The following is a 19,002-nucleotide window of genomic DNA, read 5'->3' as shown; positions in this document are numbered from 1 at the left end:
AAAAGATCAGAAACTTCAGAAGAAGAGGTGCTGAGATAACAGAGTCAAATATTAGATCAAAAGTTTCATTACTACTATAAGTAAGGAAACAATCATTAACAACTAGAAACTATAGAGTTTTATCTTTGAGTAATAAACAATCGTGAGGAATTTGCTTACCTGAATTAAATATGTAAGTGGGGGAAAAAAAGAAAAATAAATAGAAGGGTTGATATTTGATATAGCTAAGACCATAGACACACTTTTTAATGTGTCAGTCTGTAAAAAAATTTCACTTCATCACACCTAGCAGAAATAGAAGACAGTTCATCACAGCTATAGTCATTTTTGTATCAAAATTTATTTCAGAAGTGGACCTTTTATCTCCTACTTTTTGACAGTTGGTGTCATCCAGATATGTATAGACTGAATTCTAGATGAAGATGTGGTCCTTCTTTCTATGTTGTCTAGATTGACCCTTTTTTTGAAGCCTTCAGATCAATTATTGTTTTACATTGTCTTTAAAGCATGACTACATTACACCTGCAGGATTTAAACAGCATAATTAAAAAATGTGCCTATTTATACTTTTATTTAAACAATAAGGTACTAAACAAAATCTTTTGTTTATTTTTAAATCATTGCTTTTTATTTTAAATATTTAGGGTTTTATTTGCTTTATAGTATTTAACAAAGTAAAAAGGTTGGTAAACTCAAATGAACAGGCTTGGGAAAAAAGAGATAAAGTACCTTCAAGGCAGCATTGCCTGATTCTGAGCCCACCTCCCATTGCCTTGTTGAGATTGTAGAAGACAGGTGAAGAAGTGAGGCTAAATACTTAGGCATCTAGTCCTTTTTTATTTGTTACACCTCTTCTTCCTATTAATCCTATGGAATACTAAAGAATCCTTTAATTTTAAAATACCTGTCTTTGTGACTTTTTTCCTTACGGTGGGAATCACAGCCAAAATGGACCTGCATGAGTGCATGACTGTTGACTTACATCCCTGAGGCAAGGGACACTGTACTAGAGATAGATAACATTCTTGTAAGGTCTTTCAGAAGAGGTCATCCCTAGCTCAGGAAATACCAGAATTATTCTACCTTTTTATGCTTTTATACACTTTTCTTTAGGTATATATTTTCACTGTGGTTTGTGACAGTGGCTCAATGAGCCTTTGAATTCACTCAGCATGGCTATTTTTGTAAGTGCACACTACTGGAAGTGAATGCCTGTAAGAAGTTTGCATGGTGGGTCAAAAAGTAGTAACACCATTAACTCTGAGAAATGGAATATTTCTTGCATTCCCGTAATTCTCTTCCAGTAAAAAAATTCAAGTTGAGCACAGTGGGAAATGCAATTTACTCCCATGGTATAAAATCATATCCCTGAAATAATTCACCTATCTTAGAAACACACCAATCTAAGGAACTGACACTGATTTTAGGCTGCTGATGCAGGAGAGATGCCTTTCTTTGGTTTCCATTGCACATCATAAGCAGACATAGGCATAATGATAAATATTTCACCATCTCCTGATGGCTTCCTGGAATCACCAACTGCACTTTTAACTTGTTTTTTTATCCTTTTAATATTCAGAAAGAGTATAGAAATCACATCTGTCCTTATATGGTCTTCCTTTATGTTTTTATATTATTATAACAACTACAGCAGTAACATAATAAAAAAATATGATTCAGATAATCCTCTGAGTCCAGTGTTGCAGAGATGGAACTGGCACTGTGCAAAATAAAAAAATAAATTTGTCCTTACTAAGTAGTGAAAGTCTGGCCAAGGTACGTTAGTAACCTCTTTCAATTCATTGGGTAATTCAAAATTATAGTCTTCTGAAAACTTTATTTTATATTAAACTCTACCATATGGTTATTATTTTTTGCTACAATCTGTTTTATTTCTATTGTATAGTTTCTACTTACCTTTTGTTTTGTTGCCCTTTCCTGCCAGCTCTTTTAACTACAGTCTGCATGCTGCAGATACAGTTTAAAAAACTGTCTAATGATTTGGGGAAAGGGCACTATAGTAGGGGATCACAGCAGGGACATGGCAAAGAATTCTAGTACTCAGAACTTGTATGCTCAAGAGAGACCACAACCATGTTTGGATGCAGTGATCATGTTCTCAAGACCAAGGGAAAAAAACCCAAGGAAACTGGTTTAACAAAGTATAATTCATCAAGAACAAAATGTATAACCCTGCAAATTATTGAAGGTTTCTGAATTGCCATTGCTCTTTAAGCATGAATTTATCTGATCACATTGATGAAGTTTAAGTAGGCTAGAAATTTCATTGTAGTGTTTTTATTTTGCAAATGAGAAGAAATATTTCAGTGTTACAAAATCAGCACAATTAAATAATTCACACCTAGGTTTTATGAGCTGTCTAGGAAGTTCTTCAAACAACTAAAATTCAGATCTTGTAAATCCTGAAAATCAGGGCAATTTCAAGGAGTGAAAGAAAATATAAAATCATCAAAAGTAAAATCTGGGAATAGTTCAGAAATAAGTGAAGTAAATACTGAGGAGTGTGAATTGCATAAATGTTTGGGGTGAGTATGTATGTAAAGTATCATTTTGCATGTCCTGGATTGACATAAATCTAAGCAAATATTATGGTTAATTATTAGGCAGTATAAGAATAAAGGTGTATAAAATGGGAATGGGATCTCATAAATCAAAATTCTGAAAAGGTTTTTAAGAACATGGTACATTACCATCTGTAACAGGATTCTGCAGGTGGCAGGCACTACTTGGGCATACTAATATAAGCAGGTCACCTTTCTGTTCCAAATATGGCCACTCCAGGACATATATTTCATTAGGTTCTCACATTTGAAAAAGTTGATGAAAATTAGAGACTTTGGGAGACGCCACAAGATTGGTTCAAATGGGAGTAAAAATAATGTCAGGTTTGATTCAGTACTGGGGGAAAGAGTGGAGTTGCAAAACTTTTCTCTCTGTGGAAGGCAACAAAATATTGAACATCTGAGACTCGTGAGTGTGACAGAAAAGATCCAGTACATACAAGTTAAACCTAGATATGGAAGCAAAGTACATACTTTTTAAACAGAAGTAAATACACATTGGAACAATTCACCAAGCAGTGTTGTGGATTCTTGTAACTTAAAAGATTTCATTTGGAATTAAGTCTAGGATTGCTGAAGCAATTTAGGGAATTAGATGCTCAAACATCCTTGAAATGTACTCATTAAATTCTCCAAGATCTCTTGGGTTCCTCTAGAAATGCAGCAGAGCTAAAAGGAGTGTGCTGTTTCTGATTCACAATCGGGACTTGATGGAAGGCACTGTGAAGTAGTATGAGACAGTTTCTGTAATGTTACACAGCAGGTTAGGCTATATTGTCCCAGTGGCCTCTTTTGTTCACAGTCAGTGTGTTTGTTTATGTGTATGTGAGAACAGCTAAAAAGTGTTCTGATCTAATAGGAGCTACTCGAGATTGCTGTTGAAGTACTTACACCCCATCTGTTTAAGAAGATGACTGTAATTCACTCATGTTACAGTAGGATATTATTTCAACTCCATTCTGCTGCTGGTAGGGAAAAGACTGAAAGACCAGGCCTGTGTGCAGAGGTGGCATGGAGATGGGATCTAAGAAACAGCTTTGTGTCTATTAGGCTTTCAGCAACTGATTGGATTGCCAAAGCAGAAATGGTCAGTCATATTTCAGGACCTGCTCTGTGATCCAAGTATGTTGACCAGAGGAGGTGCTGAAATATTACTAGATAGGTAGGTATATTAACTGAGCATTCCTTGGTTTTCCATAATATTGTCTATATAAAGAATTCACTTCGGATCATTATTTCTCACCAGGAAAACTTTGATCTTAAATGAATATGTCTGGCTGGCTCAATTTTGCTTTTATGAGAGCTACAATGAATTAGAGGCTATATCAACATGTTAAGCACCCAGTCATCCATCAGTGCAAGTGGTAATTTTGTTGGCACTGGGCACTGCAGCCCTGACTTTAGACATGATCTATTTTCTTTCTTTTTTGCACTTGACTTGCTAGGATCTGCATCACTAAAATACGTCTGTAAACCATATTTGTTATCAGTACAAGTACTACTTGCAAGCCCATTTCCTAGCATTACTTTTAAGAGATACCATCTGAAATAGGATGGTCATGGAGAGCAAAGTAAAGCTCACTTTTGAGTAACGAAATCACTATATTCCTTGAATTATAGATGGATTCTTTCCTGAGTTTTGTTTACTCACAAAGCTGAGTTTCATGAGGCTCTAGAAATCCAAATTCTGCCTGATAAACACTATTTAAGTATAGAGTAGTAACCTAGAATATTGAGGCTTTTTGTTTTTCTCTTTAATTTTTTTTAACAATATGAAAACAATTAATGTGGAAAAATGAGTAGTCTGCTTATCCTTATTAACATTTACTGGAATTAAGAGTCAGTTTTTTAAACTTACTTTTTGTTGATAATAAAACCAGCTTATGTTATAAATCCAAGGTATAAATGGTTATAATTTGTGTAAAAGTGAATTGAGTCTAATATAAAATACAGAGATAAGTAAGTGTTTATATAGTGGTTGATATATCATAGATATATTAGAAATCTTTGTATCTAAGACATCAATATGACAACAGGGTCATAATACTGGGTTGTTTGGGCTGAATAAGTATATAAAATCTATTCATCATCTTTATGAAATACACATCATTACCAGAATGGAAATTATGCTGATGAGATTGCTGCATTTCTCATCCTTATCATGAAGATCTTTCATGTCCAACATGGGGAAAAAGCAACATGTATTTTAGACAAATTACTGATAGCTACTGCTGTGAGTCTTTGTGCAGCTTATCAAAGTTCAAACTAAAAAGCATCTATTGTGATACCCAATGAGGGAAGAAGAATTAAGAAAGCCAAATGTAAAATACATTACATTTTGAAGATCAAGGTATTCAAGCCAGATACTTGAGTTGAAGGTGCTCAGCATCCAAAAATTGGATTGTTTTATGTCAGTGACTGAGAAGAGGAAAGTGCAGCATTAGCAGTTTGGGATTTTTGGTTTCTATAAGTGAGTGAGTAATAATGTAATTTAAGTCATCCAAAAAGTAATATATGTCCTTGTTAACATCAATAGTTTTCCAGTGTAGCTATTCAAATTACGTACTCTAATTTGCTCCCGTGCCTCAGAGAAGTGTCATGCTTTCCTGTAAGACTCTTGTGATTTTAGCTTCAGAGCACTGCATGAAAATACTCTCTGGTCTGGAGGGTGCACTGTTTCCTGATGGGTAGACCTTGTTAAAATTAGAGAGTTTTAACACAGTAAAAATTGAGTTATGCTGCTTTATGATAAAATAATTAAGTTCACTTCTTTATTGGCCAAATGAGTTTGAGAAATGCTTGCAACTGAATGTCATGCAACTTTTATATTATATTTCTTTACATTACATTATATGTGCATGTTTATGCATATATGTATAACTAGTTTCCCTGAGCATTTAGTAAAAATAACAAATAAATGCAATTTTTTCTTTCTACCTATTCAATTTGAAAATGTAGCTCAGAAAGTGTGCTCAAGGAAATGAGGCAACATAGCAGTTCCAGGAGGTACAAAATGGACTGATTAGATCAAAACATATTTTCTTTAATATATGATGTGCAATCTGTCCAAAAGCAAAATAATACTAGGCAGGACTGAAGGCAGTCAGTATGACATCAAGAAAGATATAACACTGCTGGGTTGAAATGTGACTTGAACTCAGAGCTTCTTAGATTTAAGAACAGAAGCAATCCCATATAAGAGGGATATATCTAAGCAACTTTGTAGGTGATGCAGCTATTTTAACTCACAGAAAATAAGAAAATAAGCAGACTGTGATTCTAAAACCAGCACCTCCATGCTGATATCATTGGACCATTGTAGGATCATTCTTAGTGGAAATTTGTAACAAGAATAAACTTTGTCCTGCAGCAAGATTTCTGATCTGACTTTGATTCTTTGATACTTGCTGACATGAGTCAGATTTCTTTCAGTGTCATGAGAAGAGCTATTGTCTTAGAGCAACAATAAGCAAAGAAGCCCATGCTGTGGGGAAAGCATGACAGAAACAAGTATAACAGGGCATACATAGTTCTAGAAATTACCTTATTTGAGAGAACATCTGGTTTAGGTTTAGACAAATTAGTACCTTGAGACTGTTTGGGTAGAGAATTGATCTCTTGTCGAGATGTCAATAGCTTGAGTATCTGAGAAAACAGAAAATAATTGCTACATCCTGATATTCTTTTACTAGAAGAATTTATTCATCCTGCACTTCCTGACCATAATAGCCTTCAACAACGTGGTGAGTTTTTTATTTTCAATTACTAATCTTTACTGTACATGATATTATGGTAAGACTGGGGGCTTGTAGTGTGTCTTTTCTAAGTAATTGGTTAGCTGTTAGGAATCATGAAAAAAATCAATAATAGTAATAATTTTTAGCTCTTAAATTCTAAATTCAATGTTTTTTATATCAAACATCTGTCATATGTATAGCTCTGTATGTATATTTTTTTTTAGTTACATTTAATTTCTCTGGGGTTTCCTTATATTTACAGAAAACCATAGAATCATTTAGTTTTCCAAAGATCATTGAGTCCAACTATTAACCCAACACTACCAGGTCCCCACCACTAAATCAAGTCCCTAACTGCATCTATACATCTTTTAAATACCTCCAGGACTGGGGACTCAACCACTTTGCTGGGAACATGTTCCAGTGCTTGAAAACCCCTTCTGTGAAGAAATTTTTCCTATTATCCAAACTAAATCTCCCCTGGCACAATTTGAGGCCATTTGCTCTTGTTGTGTCACTTGTTACTTGGGAGAAGAGACCAGCTCTCACCTTTCTTCTCAACTTTCTTTTTAGTTGTAAAGAGCAATAATGTCTCCCCTCAGCTTCCTTTTCTCCAGGCTAAACATCTTCAGCTCCTTCATAAGACTTGTGCTCCAGATTATTTGCCAGCTTCATTTCTCTTTTCTGGACATGGTTCAGCACCTCATTGTTTTTCTTGTATTGAGCAGCCCAAAACTGAGTACAGGATTGAACGTGTGGCCTCATAAGTGCTGACTACAGGGGGACCATCTCCTCTCTAGTCCTGCTGGCCACAATATTTCTGTTACAAGTCAGGATTCTTGGTCACCTGGGCACAGCGCTGGCTCATGTTCAGATGGCTGTCAAGCAGCCTGACCCCCAGGTCCTTTTCCACTTGGCAATTTTCCAGACTCTGTGCCCCCCCTGTGTCGTTTTGTGTGGTTTTTTTGTGCCCCGTGTGGGGGCCCGCGCTTTTGGTTTTTTTTGCCTCTTGTGGCGTGTTTCGATCTCTCTGTGGTGTGTTTTTGTGTTCTCGCGGATCTCCACTCTTGTTCTCCTTTTTGTTTTGTCTCCACTGTGTGTGAGTGTACTTGATCCCCTCATCCAGATCATCAATAAAGATATTGAACTGGAGCAGCACCAATACAAAGCTCCAACCAAAGGACCAACCTATACTCCTCCTCCCAAAGCTCTGTCACTAAGCAGAGGACTTCCTCCACCTGGGCACACCTCCCACAGGGACGCTGACTGCTCCTGTCAGGTACTGCCATAAGAGAAGGGCACAGCCCTGCAGCTGGCACTGGGTTGGAAGCCTGTTTCCACCAGAGCTCCATCTGGGCAGCTGTGTCAGCCTTTCCAGTGTATCCTTCCAGACCAATTACTTTCTGGAAACATATACTTGGCATAAATTATCTGGTTTCAGCTTAGATTAGGTTCTTGGTTTGTAATTAAAATCCAAATGGTAGAACAAATTGAGAATGACAAATGCAGTTTATTGAATCAGTAGAAGACTGCTTTCCTGTTCTGTCTCCAATGCAGTTCCACTGTATTTACTATCAAACTATCATTATGTTGTGGCACTTCATAACGATTCAGATATTTCATCAGAGATCTTTCTTGGTTAGAATGATTGAAATGAATTGGTAGAATAATTTGTATTGTTGTAGTTACTGATAATTTGTACTGCTACACAGTCTATCAAACTGTTCATTTCACGTATGTTCAAGATATGAAACCCTATTTATTTTCTGTGAGGAAATCTTGAATAAATATAAAACTTTGCTTTTTACAGAGATATGATATGGTATTCCTCTATAACTTTGCAAAACGAAATGCCTTCTGCTGAGTAGATGGACCTCTGTGCAAAAGGAGACAAAAATTCTAACTTTGAAATATTACTAGTGTTGGTTATCCTTCTAAATGTTTTTTATCTTATAGTCTTATTAATAGCTGCAGCAGTGCTAAAACAAGGGAAGGTGTATGAGGCAGGAATATTGTGTTGTTTTCTTACAGGAAAACAGAATGCAAATTTTTGGCATATTTTTCAAACTTGAATTATTTATATATCAAACATTACTCTGGCAAATCCTGATTATACTTATATGAATTCTCTTAATCTTTTCAACAGTTTGCCCTGAAGTTTTTAGTGATCCTCATGACTCACCCAGAATCTATGAAAGCTGGGACTTTCATATACATATATTTAGATCCCTAGATCTCTGTAGCTATATTGATATATATTTCTTTTCTAATCATAAAAAAAATCTTATCTCTTTATTTTTGGGAAAATAAGGTATTATTTTGGTGCAAAACTGGTTTGATTGATTCATGTAATTGGTTAATTGTAACAGCTCAGCAATAACACAATTAAAAAATGTGATTCAGATAATCTTTTTAGTTCAGTGTTACAGGGATGGAACCTGCAAAACCTGTGCAAAATAAAAAGACAAATTTGTTCTTGCAGACTAGTGAAAGTCTGTCCAAGGTACGTTAGTAATATCTTCCAATGCACTGGTAAGTAATTATACAAAGTAATTGTACTTTTCTGTTCTGATCATCATGACAGCACCTGATATGTTGACACACATTAAGCATTTAATTTCCTTCATGTCCTCTAGTGTGAGTGGTGATGTGAGGGTCCTCTTTCAGGACTGATCTCCAAGAGGACATGTACTATTTACGGCACTTTTGGAGGGCAAATAGGTGTCTCAGGAAGGCAGTTTTTTTGCGAATGACGAAGCCAGTGCTTGAGTAATCCATGTCTCTGTTATCAGATAAGATTGGAGACTTCAGTGTTTGAAACACCTCTGGGAAATGGGAAAGCTTAGTGGGCTACTAATAGTCTTTAATTCCTTCCACCAATGCCATTAAATCCAGGTGTTTGACAGGACCCAATTAATACAGTGTTTCTGCTGTTGCTGATTTCCTGGGCATGCTTGTCTCCCATGCTGTTACCATGGGCTCATGGTTGAGGAAGTCTTTTATTGATAAAGCCAAAGAAAGCTTGCTCTACTGTGCATGGGATTCTCTGGGAAATAAATCTATTGCTGAGCACCATTAGTTCAAACCTGCCGTCATCACTTAGCCCACAAATAGATTGTGTCAATGTTAGTGTTGTAATTTTGGTTTTCAACTTTGATTGCTGACCTTCTGCTTGTGGGTATAATATAAAGGCTGGCAGAGATGTGTACTCACTGGGAAGAGTATTATACCAGAAATTATTATCCTTTGGATAACCAAGGATCGTCTATTTATCTGAGCATGAATGAGTCTTAAATTGGGCTAGAAAAATCAGCAATGTAATTGATAAGTGTTATTGCTTACCATAGCATACTGTTATTTATTTCACAATTTATGTACAGCTACCCAGAGATTGTAATGATGGGAATATAATAACCCTCTCTGTAAATAGGTATTTTTCTTCAATGTATACATTATCTTTCCCTATAAATGAATTATTTTTTCTGTTAAAATGTGAAGGTACTACCTATTGAACCAATTCTGAAATTACCATTTAATATCAGTCACAATTTTATTTTGCTGCATTATACTTGCTCTTTAATAAGTTTCGTGATTTACTTTTCATTCTCAATTCTCATTCTCAAATCCTTTCCACAAGTGGCATTAGTCAGGGTGCTATGGATGAGTACATCTTACCCGAGGTAACCTATCCGAAGTCAGTGGCTTAGTCTAAGATAGTTGTCTAGGATCTGCCTTTAGGCCATGAAAATAGCAGCAAAAAAAGAATTTTTGTGACCAAATCCCTAAATGATGAGGACAGATTACCCTACTCCCATCTCTAGATATGCCTCTCTATAGCTCTAGCAGAATCACTGGCAAAGAGCTGAGACTAGGTGACCGATGTTTAAAAAAATGAATCTTACTGGGAGTTTATTAAATTACTGTTATTCAATAATAGACTGTTTTTTGCAGAGCAGCTGAAAAAAGAACAGTTAAGACCAGAACTTATTTCTAGTTGTGTGCAGCTTTCCAATATGAGTTACAATATGTAATTTTGTAATCTATGTATTCTCAAATGAATAAAGAAATACAGCATCACAAGAAACCACCTGAAAGCAGTTCTGCTTAGTAAGAGAAATCTGTCTTTCGTTCCCTGTTATTCTCAAAACATAAATTAAAAAACCAATCAGACTTGCAGCATCTATATTTTACACTCTGTGTGTTTTTTAGAATAGAAATTTCATTCAGAATTTATTCACAGTCATATTTCTCAAAAGTTTTTTTAGTCCATGTAAAGTACTGGAAGGCATGTGCTATGTAGTATCTAATGTACAATTGCGGACTCTGGTCTGTGACATTAAATCTCAACATCTAGAAAGTATTCTTCAAACATCATCTTTCTCCTCCTCATAGTTTAAAAAAGGGATTTTTCTTCAATGAAGTATCTCCCCAGAGTGCTTTTTCTGCTTTGAGAACAGGAAAGTGTTGGGTAGGCATTTTACTTATGTATTTTCCCGTTGGCCTGAAAGTCTCTATTTACTTGTTATACATTCTTTCTTCTTTCCATCCTCCTGCATTTACAGGAGCTAAGGAATATGGACTAAGTGCTACCAGTCACCCCAGCCATTTCTGTTCACAGGAGAGCCTCCTTGAACTGCTTTTGTCTAGCAGCAAACACTTTTTTCTGCTCACTTTTTAGTTCATCCCAGTAGGGATGATTCTTCCCCTAGGAAAGGATTATCTAGTTTATGAAATTTATCCTGTAGCCAGACCTAACAGCAAGAAAGTTGCCTGCTCTGGATTATAGAGACAGGAGAAATGGGTTTGCAGAAGACCAGAGCATTTGCCATCGCTTCAGCCTGTTACATAACAGAATTCAGGGTTGCCTTTTCATGGCAGAAAACAGATTGTCAGGGGAAACCAACATGTCCTGCTTAGCAGGAGAAAGTTTAGTTATAATAGAGGAATGGCTGGACTTCAGGGGGGTAAAAAGACTACCAGGTCTTTTTTTAAATATCCTTTTCCATAAAATACAATTTACTATACGAAGCGTAAGTCTGGCAGTTTTCTGAAGTGCAATGAACTATTTCTTAACCCAGAATATTAATAGGCCTAAGAACCTGCAATGCCAGGCATACTCTTCTGGTAGTCTGTAATCATCCCATTTTTAATTATTAAAATTCATAATTTCACCTTTTATATTACTGCTGTGTAATCTCAGACTGAGAAATCATCTGCATTTTTCATAATATTTGTTACTAACTGTGAGTTTGCAGACCACTTTAGCTTACAGTAGGAAATATTGCTACCAAATAAGTGATGTATGATCTGTTCTAAAATAGTATAACTTGACAGAATGTAATATTCAAACTATAGCTGAAGTGGGATCTAAATTCTTCATAGGCCTTGGAATGGATCTGAAGGGTGCTGGGCAGGAGGCTATGGTGGGGCATGAAGTTTGCTCTACTTGCATTTAGCAGATTCCTTCTTTCTCTGGACTTGCATACTAGAAAAACCAAGGCACATGAAGGTGTTATACCTTTGTCTTTGAAAATATATTCTGTAGAGCTTGGATTTCATTATTAATATTTTATACTGGGGTTTTTCTTGGTGCTTTTTCTGTTTCCATTATAGAGCAGAACTTACGTGACAATATACTAAAGATATTGTATATTGTTATTCAATATAGAACAACTTATAGTGTAGGCCTAAAAACTAGGACACCTCAGAGGACAGTCCATGCTTAATAACTATTCTAATTTTTGACCAGCAATCAAAAAAAAACATTTGTGCATATGTAAAGGCATCCTACTTTTTCATTTTCAACTTGGTATTTATTTTGTTTGTGTGTAATTTGTAACAACTCAAGCACAGACTATTTTGTAAAGTCCTAATTGGCAGAAAAGCAAGGAAAAAGGATTTACACATACCTGTATACCTGTAATGTATACTGGTAAGGTATCTGTAGGGTCCTGTTTAGATGGCAGTGCCTGACCTTTTCTGATCATTCTATCCTCCCTGTTTTCCATATTATCGCAGTTTGGATACCAAATGTCACACTTCTGCAACGTGCAACCTGGCAACATGCAAGTTACTATATTTAGCTCTTTTACCAGTCCTAAGTTATATGCATACTTATTGGATGTGTTTATTAAAAAAAAAAAAAAAAAAAGGGAAAATAATTACTGGGTAACAGGGAATAAACTGAGTGAGGAGTAAAAGTCACACAGAGCCTTTTCATAACGATTTTCTGTCAGATTAGGGATTAAAAATATGGCCTTTATTGTTGGGCTGCTCCATTTCCAGAGAAGATAAGAAACTACTTTTACCTGTTTCATAGAATTAATGGTAGTATTTGATAGTCTTTAAGGAATTAATTTGACAGTTTGATAATATTTACTTGCAGAGTAAAACCTAGCAACTGTAAATGTAAATTCTAGGTAAATTGTTTTTGTTGCTTTGTCAGTGTTTACAAAAGTCACAAAAAGGTACTGTTTTAATTTTGGAGAAATGTTTTGTAGACTTTGTATGAAGAATGCATTTTTGATTGAATGCATACAGTCTTGTATCGTTGCAAGTTTCTGAGAAAATCCCTCAATAGAAGTATCAGCTGTAATTCTTCAAGTTCTATCACTATTCACTGACTTTTATTTTGCTTTTTAAATCATTTTCTCTACAGTGGTTCTACCTAAAGGGACTATTAAAATTCAGAGTCATTGAATCATGCAGAGTGAGAATGTTTGTGCGTGTGCTGTGCAAGTTAATAAGCAAGAAAGTTTATACAAGCAAAGACTGTTTTATTTTATATGGATGTAATCAGAGAGCTTTTTCAAAGCAGAGCTACTTTGTTTCCACTTCATAGTAGAACCTAAGTTGTGATCAATCAATTATGAAAGTATTAGATAATAACTTCTTAAAAGAGTAATTATTAATTAGTAATGTTACTCCACAACTTCAAATTACTATGCATAGGAAAATATAACCTGGAATACACAGTCAGTGAAAGTAGAGGAGGAGGAGTGATACCATGCTGCCATAGACTCAGAATAAGGAAAGCTCTGAAGAGGTAGGAAAGCTTAAAAAAAGACAAAAGAAAATGTCTTGCCTCATTAATATTTTGTTTTATAACTTTCTGTCTTCTGTAGGGCACTCAACTTCCATTCTTCTGAGAAGTGCATTGTTTATCCAGTTTGATAGGTAGATCATAGCAACATAGAATTATAGAATGTTAAGTGTTGAAAGGTACCTTAAAGATTATCTAGTCCCAAACCCCCTGCCATTGGCAGGGACAACTCCCACTAGAATCATAGAATCATAGAATGACTTGGGTTGGAAGAGATCCTAAAGATCATCTAGTTCCAATCCCCACCTTAACATGGGCAGAGATGTCACCTGATAGATCAGGTGGCTCAGGGTACCACCCAACCCGGCCTTGAACACTTATAAGGATGGGGCATCCATCCTGGGCAACCTCTTCCTGTGCCTCATTACTCTCACAGTAAAGTATTTCTTCCTAACATCTGACATAAATCTTTCTTTTAGTTTAAAACTGTACCCCTTGTTTTGTCACTATCTCCCCCTTTTTTGCACCCCCTTTAAGTACTGAAAGGTCACAATAATGTGTCCCCAAAGTCTTCTCTTCTCCAGGCTGAACAATCCCAACTCTCTCAGCCTATCTTCATAAGAGCGGTGCTCCACCCCTCTGATCATCTTTGTAGTCCTCCTCTCCAACAGATCCACTTCTTTCTTGTGCTGAGGACTCCAGAGCTGGGCACAGTACTTCAGCTGGGGTCTCACAAGAGCGGAGTAGAGGGGCAGAATCACCTCCCTCAACCCGCTGACCACATTGCTTTTGGTGCAGCCCAAGATGCAGTTGGCCTTCTGGGCTGCAAGTGCACACTGTTGGCTCATGTCCAGCTTTTCATCCACAAGGACCCCAAGCCCTTTTCTGCAGGGCTGCTCTCAAAGAGTTCTTCTCCCAGTCTGTGCTCATGTTTGAGATTGCCCTGACGCATATGCAGGACCTTTCTCTCAAACTTGTTCGACTTCATGATGCTCTCATGGGCCACTTCTCAAGCTTGTCCAGGTCCCTCTGGATGGCACCTCTTCCTTTTGTTGTGCCAAATGCACCACTCAGCTTGGTGTCATCTGCAAACTTGCTAAGGATGCACTCGATGTCCCTGTCTATGTCATTGATAAATATATTAAAGAACACTGGTCCCAGAACAGAGCCCTGAGGGACACCACTCATCAGCAGATTCCATCTGGACATAGAGCCATTGACTACAACTCTCCAGCTGCAATTCCTTATCCACTGAATAGTCCACCCTTCAAATACACATCTTTCCAATTTGGAAATAAGGATGTCATGTGAGACCATGTCAAAGGCCTTACAGAAGCCTAGGTAGATGACATCAATCAGTCTTCTCTTGTCGACCACTGTGGTCACTCCATCATAGATGGCCAGGTTAGTCAAGGACAATTTGCCCTTAGTGAAGCCATGCTGGCTGTCTCAAATTACCTCCTTGTTTTGTATGTGGCATAGCATTGTTTCCATGAGGATCTGCTCCATGATCTTCCCAGGCACAGAGATGAGGTTCACTGGCAGGTATTTCCCTGAGTCGTCTTTTCTCCCCTTTTTAAAAATAGGAGTGATGTTTCCCTTTTTGCAATGACTGGGGACTTTGCCTGATCACCATGACTTTTCAAATATGATGGGGAGTGGCTTAGCAACAACATCAGCCAGTTTCATCAGGACCCTGGGATGCATTTCATCAGGCCCCTATAGACTCGCAGCTGTTCAGCTTCATTAAGTGTTCCTGAACCTGCTCTTCACGTGCAGTGGTACAGACTTTGCTTCCCAAGCCCCACATAGAGGTTCAGGGACTTAAGAGAATGTAGAAAACCTGACTGCCAATGAAGACTGAGGTAGAGTCCTCAGACTTCTCCATATCCATTTTCACTAGTTCTCCCCTTCTTGTTTATCTCTTGCCACTCTCCTTGACTTTTCTTTTTTGACCTATGTCAAAATGTATTATAGAATCCCTTCTTGTTATTCTTCATAACATATGCCAAGTCCAGTTCCATCTGTACCTTAGCTTTCCTGATCCCATTCCTACCCATCTGAACCATATTCCTGTACTCTTCCCAGGTCACCTGTCCCTGCTTCCTCTGGCTGTGTATTTCCTTCTTACTCCTCAATGTGAGGAGCAGATCCTTGCTCAGTCATTCCAGTTTCCGGCCTGCCTTGCTTAAATTCTTACACATCAGGATGGAGAACTCTTGTGGTCTAATGACATACAGACAGAGAAAATTGTTTGGAGTCAGTAAGTGTGTAAGGATGAAATAAGTAAGGTTAGCTTAAATATGTTAATACAACTTAGGTGGCAGTTATTCAGTAGAGTGCTTCTTCCTTGGAAACTCATCTTTGCAAGTTGAAAAGGGACTGGGATAACTCATTTCCTAAAGAAAATCAGAGCTTCTAGGATCTGGAAGAATGAGAAAAAAACCCCAGATCCTCATGTAAAATGAGAATGGCAGGATCACAGCAAATATAATGTGGTCTGAAAATTGATGAACACAAGCCCTTGTCAGGAATGTTTATTAAAATAAATAGTCAGTCTCCAAAGTTTAGTGCTTTCATTGTTACTGAATGCAGCAAGCTTGTTAAGTAGCAATCGCTCTTTCTTGGGCCTTATAAAAACCTCGTGCTGACATTCAGCTAAGGCATGAATGTCATTCCATGTCAGTAAATTTTTTGTCCTATACCTGGATGGCTTAAAATCAAAGAATAAGTGAAAGCCAAGATTAATTTAGTTTGTCTTTGATATTTTTTGGGAAGAAAATAAGTGTATGTCAGAAAAAAGGAAAGAGGTTCTAAAAATGTAAGAAACATGTATCTTAGAAATCTTAACATTTTCACACTGTTTCTTTAAAATGAACCTTGTGACAGTAGGGCACACTAATCCCACAGTGCAAATATTCGATTTGTTTCTGACTGAGGGCTAGAAGTATAAGGAAGAAAATGAAAGAAATCATTTTTAGAGCAGCAAAGCTGGTGAAGGGTCTGGAACACAAGTCTTAGAGCTGGGATTGTTTAGCCTGGAGGAAAGAAGGGTCGGGGAGACCTTATTACTCTCTACAACTGCCTGAAAGAAGGCTGTAGCAAGTTGGGGGTTGGTCTCTTCTCCAAGGTAAGAAGGGATAAGACAAGAGGAGACATCCTCAAGTTGTGCCAGGGGAAGTTTAGATTAGGTATTAGGAAAAAATTCTGCACCAGAAGGGTTGCCAAGCACTGTAACAGAGTCCTCAGGGCGCTGGTTGAGTCTCCATCCCTGGAGGTATTTAAAAAGATATGTAAACATGACATTTGAGGACATGGTTAATGATGGGCTTGGCAGTTCTAGGTTAACAGTTGGACATGATAGACTTTTCCAACCTAAATGATTCTATGATTCTATGATTTTGGAGGCTGTGTTCCAAAAAGTAACTTCTCTCGTGTGGAAGTGGGAATCTACATTAACAGTGTAGATGGAGCAATGCCTCAGAGCTGAACCCTTCTTCTGTCTTTATTTACACATAATTCAAAGAGGTGTTACATATTTCAAATCCTCTTAAACTGTATGGGGCCAAAATACCTTAGTTCCTTATACAAAATGTTTAGAAGACAACAACAAAATCTCTGTTTTTTCATCATTTGCTCCCTTCAGCGCATGGCAATTCTGTCCCACATCTACTTCTTTTTAAGGTTTTTCTGGTCATCTTTGCTGCTGCCATAACTGAAGTTAAGCATGACCTAACTTTTCTGAACCTTTTATGCATGCTTCAATCAATGTTCAGTGATTTAAGGGTTTTCTCGTATTATCTTACACTGTGTTTTATTTTGCAGTTTACAAGGGGAGTTGCTGTTAGATGATGTATCTGTATAATGTTTGGAGTGCTATATTTCAGTCAAGAATCTTACTCTTCTTTGCATTCCTCCTCAAAAGTTAGCTCTATCATAAAATAGATGTATAACTTCTATCACATAAAACTTAGATGGTTGCTAGATTGCTCTTTTAATATATGTAGTTTTTATGGGCAGTTATACACTCACTTTTCTTCTGTGCCTTATCATCAGATAAGGCCAGAAGTGACTGAATTCACTTGTTAGTAATGCCAATATTTCTCCAGGTTGTGTTTTCTCTTTTCTTCAGCATCTTGTTCAGTTGCTGAAGGCTGAGTTTTGACAGTATGGGGAAGGACTGCAGTGGTGCTCTAAGAATCCTACGTACTTCATATTGAATATTTTTACAAAGTAATTTCTTCACTTTCTGTCTCTTTTAGCGCTATTACACTGTTGCCATTTCCTTCAGTTTAAACATTCACAAGTTTCAAGTGTACTCTCACCCTTGTTCAAATAGCAGCAATCCTTTGACTACTCACTGAAGTTTCAGGAATGGAGCTTTGATTAGAGAGTTCGCATCTTCACTGCACGAGTGTAGGTGCAGTGAAGATGTGAAAAGACAGGGAGTCAGATGAGTTTAGTTCCCCTGAGCTCTCTCTAGGCAGCTGTTGCTAACAATTTTTGGGAAAAAACTCCTACATGTAAGCAGTCACTGACTCCTCTCTTCTCTGGTGTATGGCTTTAGATGCAGAATTTTGGAAAAGTGCTAGAGGGAGCCAATTCAACGGTCATTCTCACTTATATGAAGATTTTATGAGACACCTTTAATTGTTGTGGATCACTATTGAAGTTTGCAAGTGTCAGAAGAAACTTTTTGGCCAAATCCCTCTACTATGTTCTGTTTTTTGTAAGGCTGGTTGGCTTAGGGAAGAGCAGTGAAAGCTGTTCAGTAGTTATCCACTAGAGTCTGAGTTAGATGTTCCTTGTGATCTTGTAATTTATGAAAAAAGTCTATCTGGTTCTTTACCTGTTCAGTATTTTCTTCCTTCATGCTGCCTCTTCTCTAGTTTAATAAGGTTTAAATGTTGCATTGCAGCAAGGAAAAAAGCATGACCATCAAACAGTAAAGTTACCATTGCTCTCTTTGTCCATGCAGTGGTACTGTTGACATGGCCCTAATGACATAAATTTAAACTGCAATGAAAAATACTTCAAAAAATACTTGTGAAAACCTTTATAATACTATGAGTGGTTTTGTGCTTACTTTTGAGATGCCTAACCAGTACAGCTATCAGAAATGGTAGAGAAAAAGAAAAATTAAAGAAAATTTAATTAAAGAAAATTTTAATTCAAAGAAAAAAAAAAAGAAAAAATTATTGGCTTATGTGTTTTGGTTTCAAAACACAGAAATGGAAACCTTTTTCTTAATTTTCTTTTGTTTTGGAATGAAAGACAAAAAAATTGATAGAAATTGCAAATTCTGTGAAAATTTAAAAATACTCTGATGGCTAAATTTTTACTGTTGCTGCTTCTGCTCTTTACATACATATGCCCTTTCTATTCCTAAATAATAAAAAGTAGAAGCTACTGTGTGGTCAAAGAAATACTAGTGAATATTATCTGAATGGAGCCTCACAGCTGGTACTCATAACCTACAGTATGAGGAGCCCTGCTGGGGCTCAGGGGATGTATCCTACCTCCTCATCACCCTTCCTGTCTGAAAATCAGTACTATGTTAGCAGACATACACAGACCTCATCTGTGGTGGCTGACCTCTGCCTCCATCCACACGTGTGGTATGCCTTTTGTCCTGGTATGT

The 19,002-nt window shown here is 37.0% G+C and overlaps 1 protein-coding gene across 15 annotated transcripts in view; it reads left to right on the top strand.

Moving 5' to 3' along the window:
• Positions 1 to 19,002, top strand: part of DLGAP1 (DLG associated protein 1) — a 418,553-nt gene that overhangs the window by 151,903 nt on the left and 247,648 nt on the right. The window contains exon 7 of one of the 15 annotated variants that reach the window (XM_017832706.1): positions 6,275 to 6,325. The exons of the other annotated variants lie outside the window; for them this stretch is intronic. The gene's annotated coding sequence lies outside the window, so the exon portion shown is untranslated. The remainder of the gene's footprint in view (positions 1 to 6,274; positions 6,326 to 19,002) is intronic. 15 annotated transcript variants of the gene reach the window in all.

Source organism: Lepidothrix coronata, unplaced genomic scaffold (assembly GCF_001604755.1).
Source record: "Lepidothrix coronata isolate B3197 unplaced genomic scaffold, Lepidothrix_coronata-1.0 Scaffold6, whole genome shotgun sequence".
Classification (NCBI taxonomy): domain Eukaryota; kingdom Metazoa; phylum Chordata; class Aves; order Passeriformes; family Pipridae; genus Lepidothrix; species Lepidothrix coronata.
The sequence above is the reverse complement of the archived record's forward strand: the minus strand, read 5'-3'. Positions and strand labels throughout refer to the sequence as shown.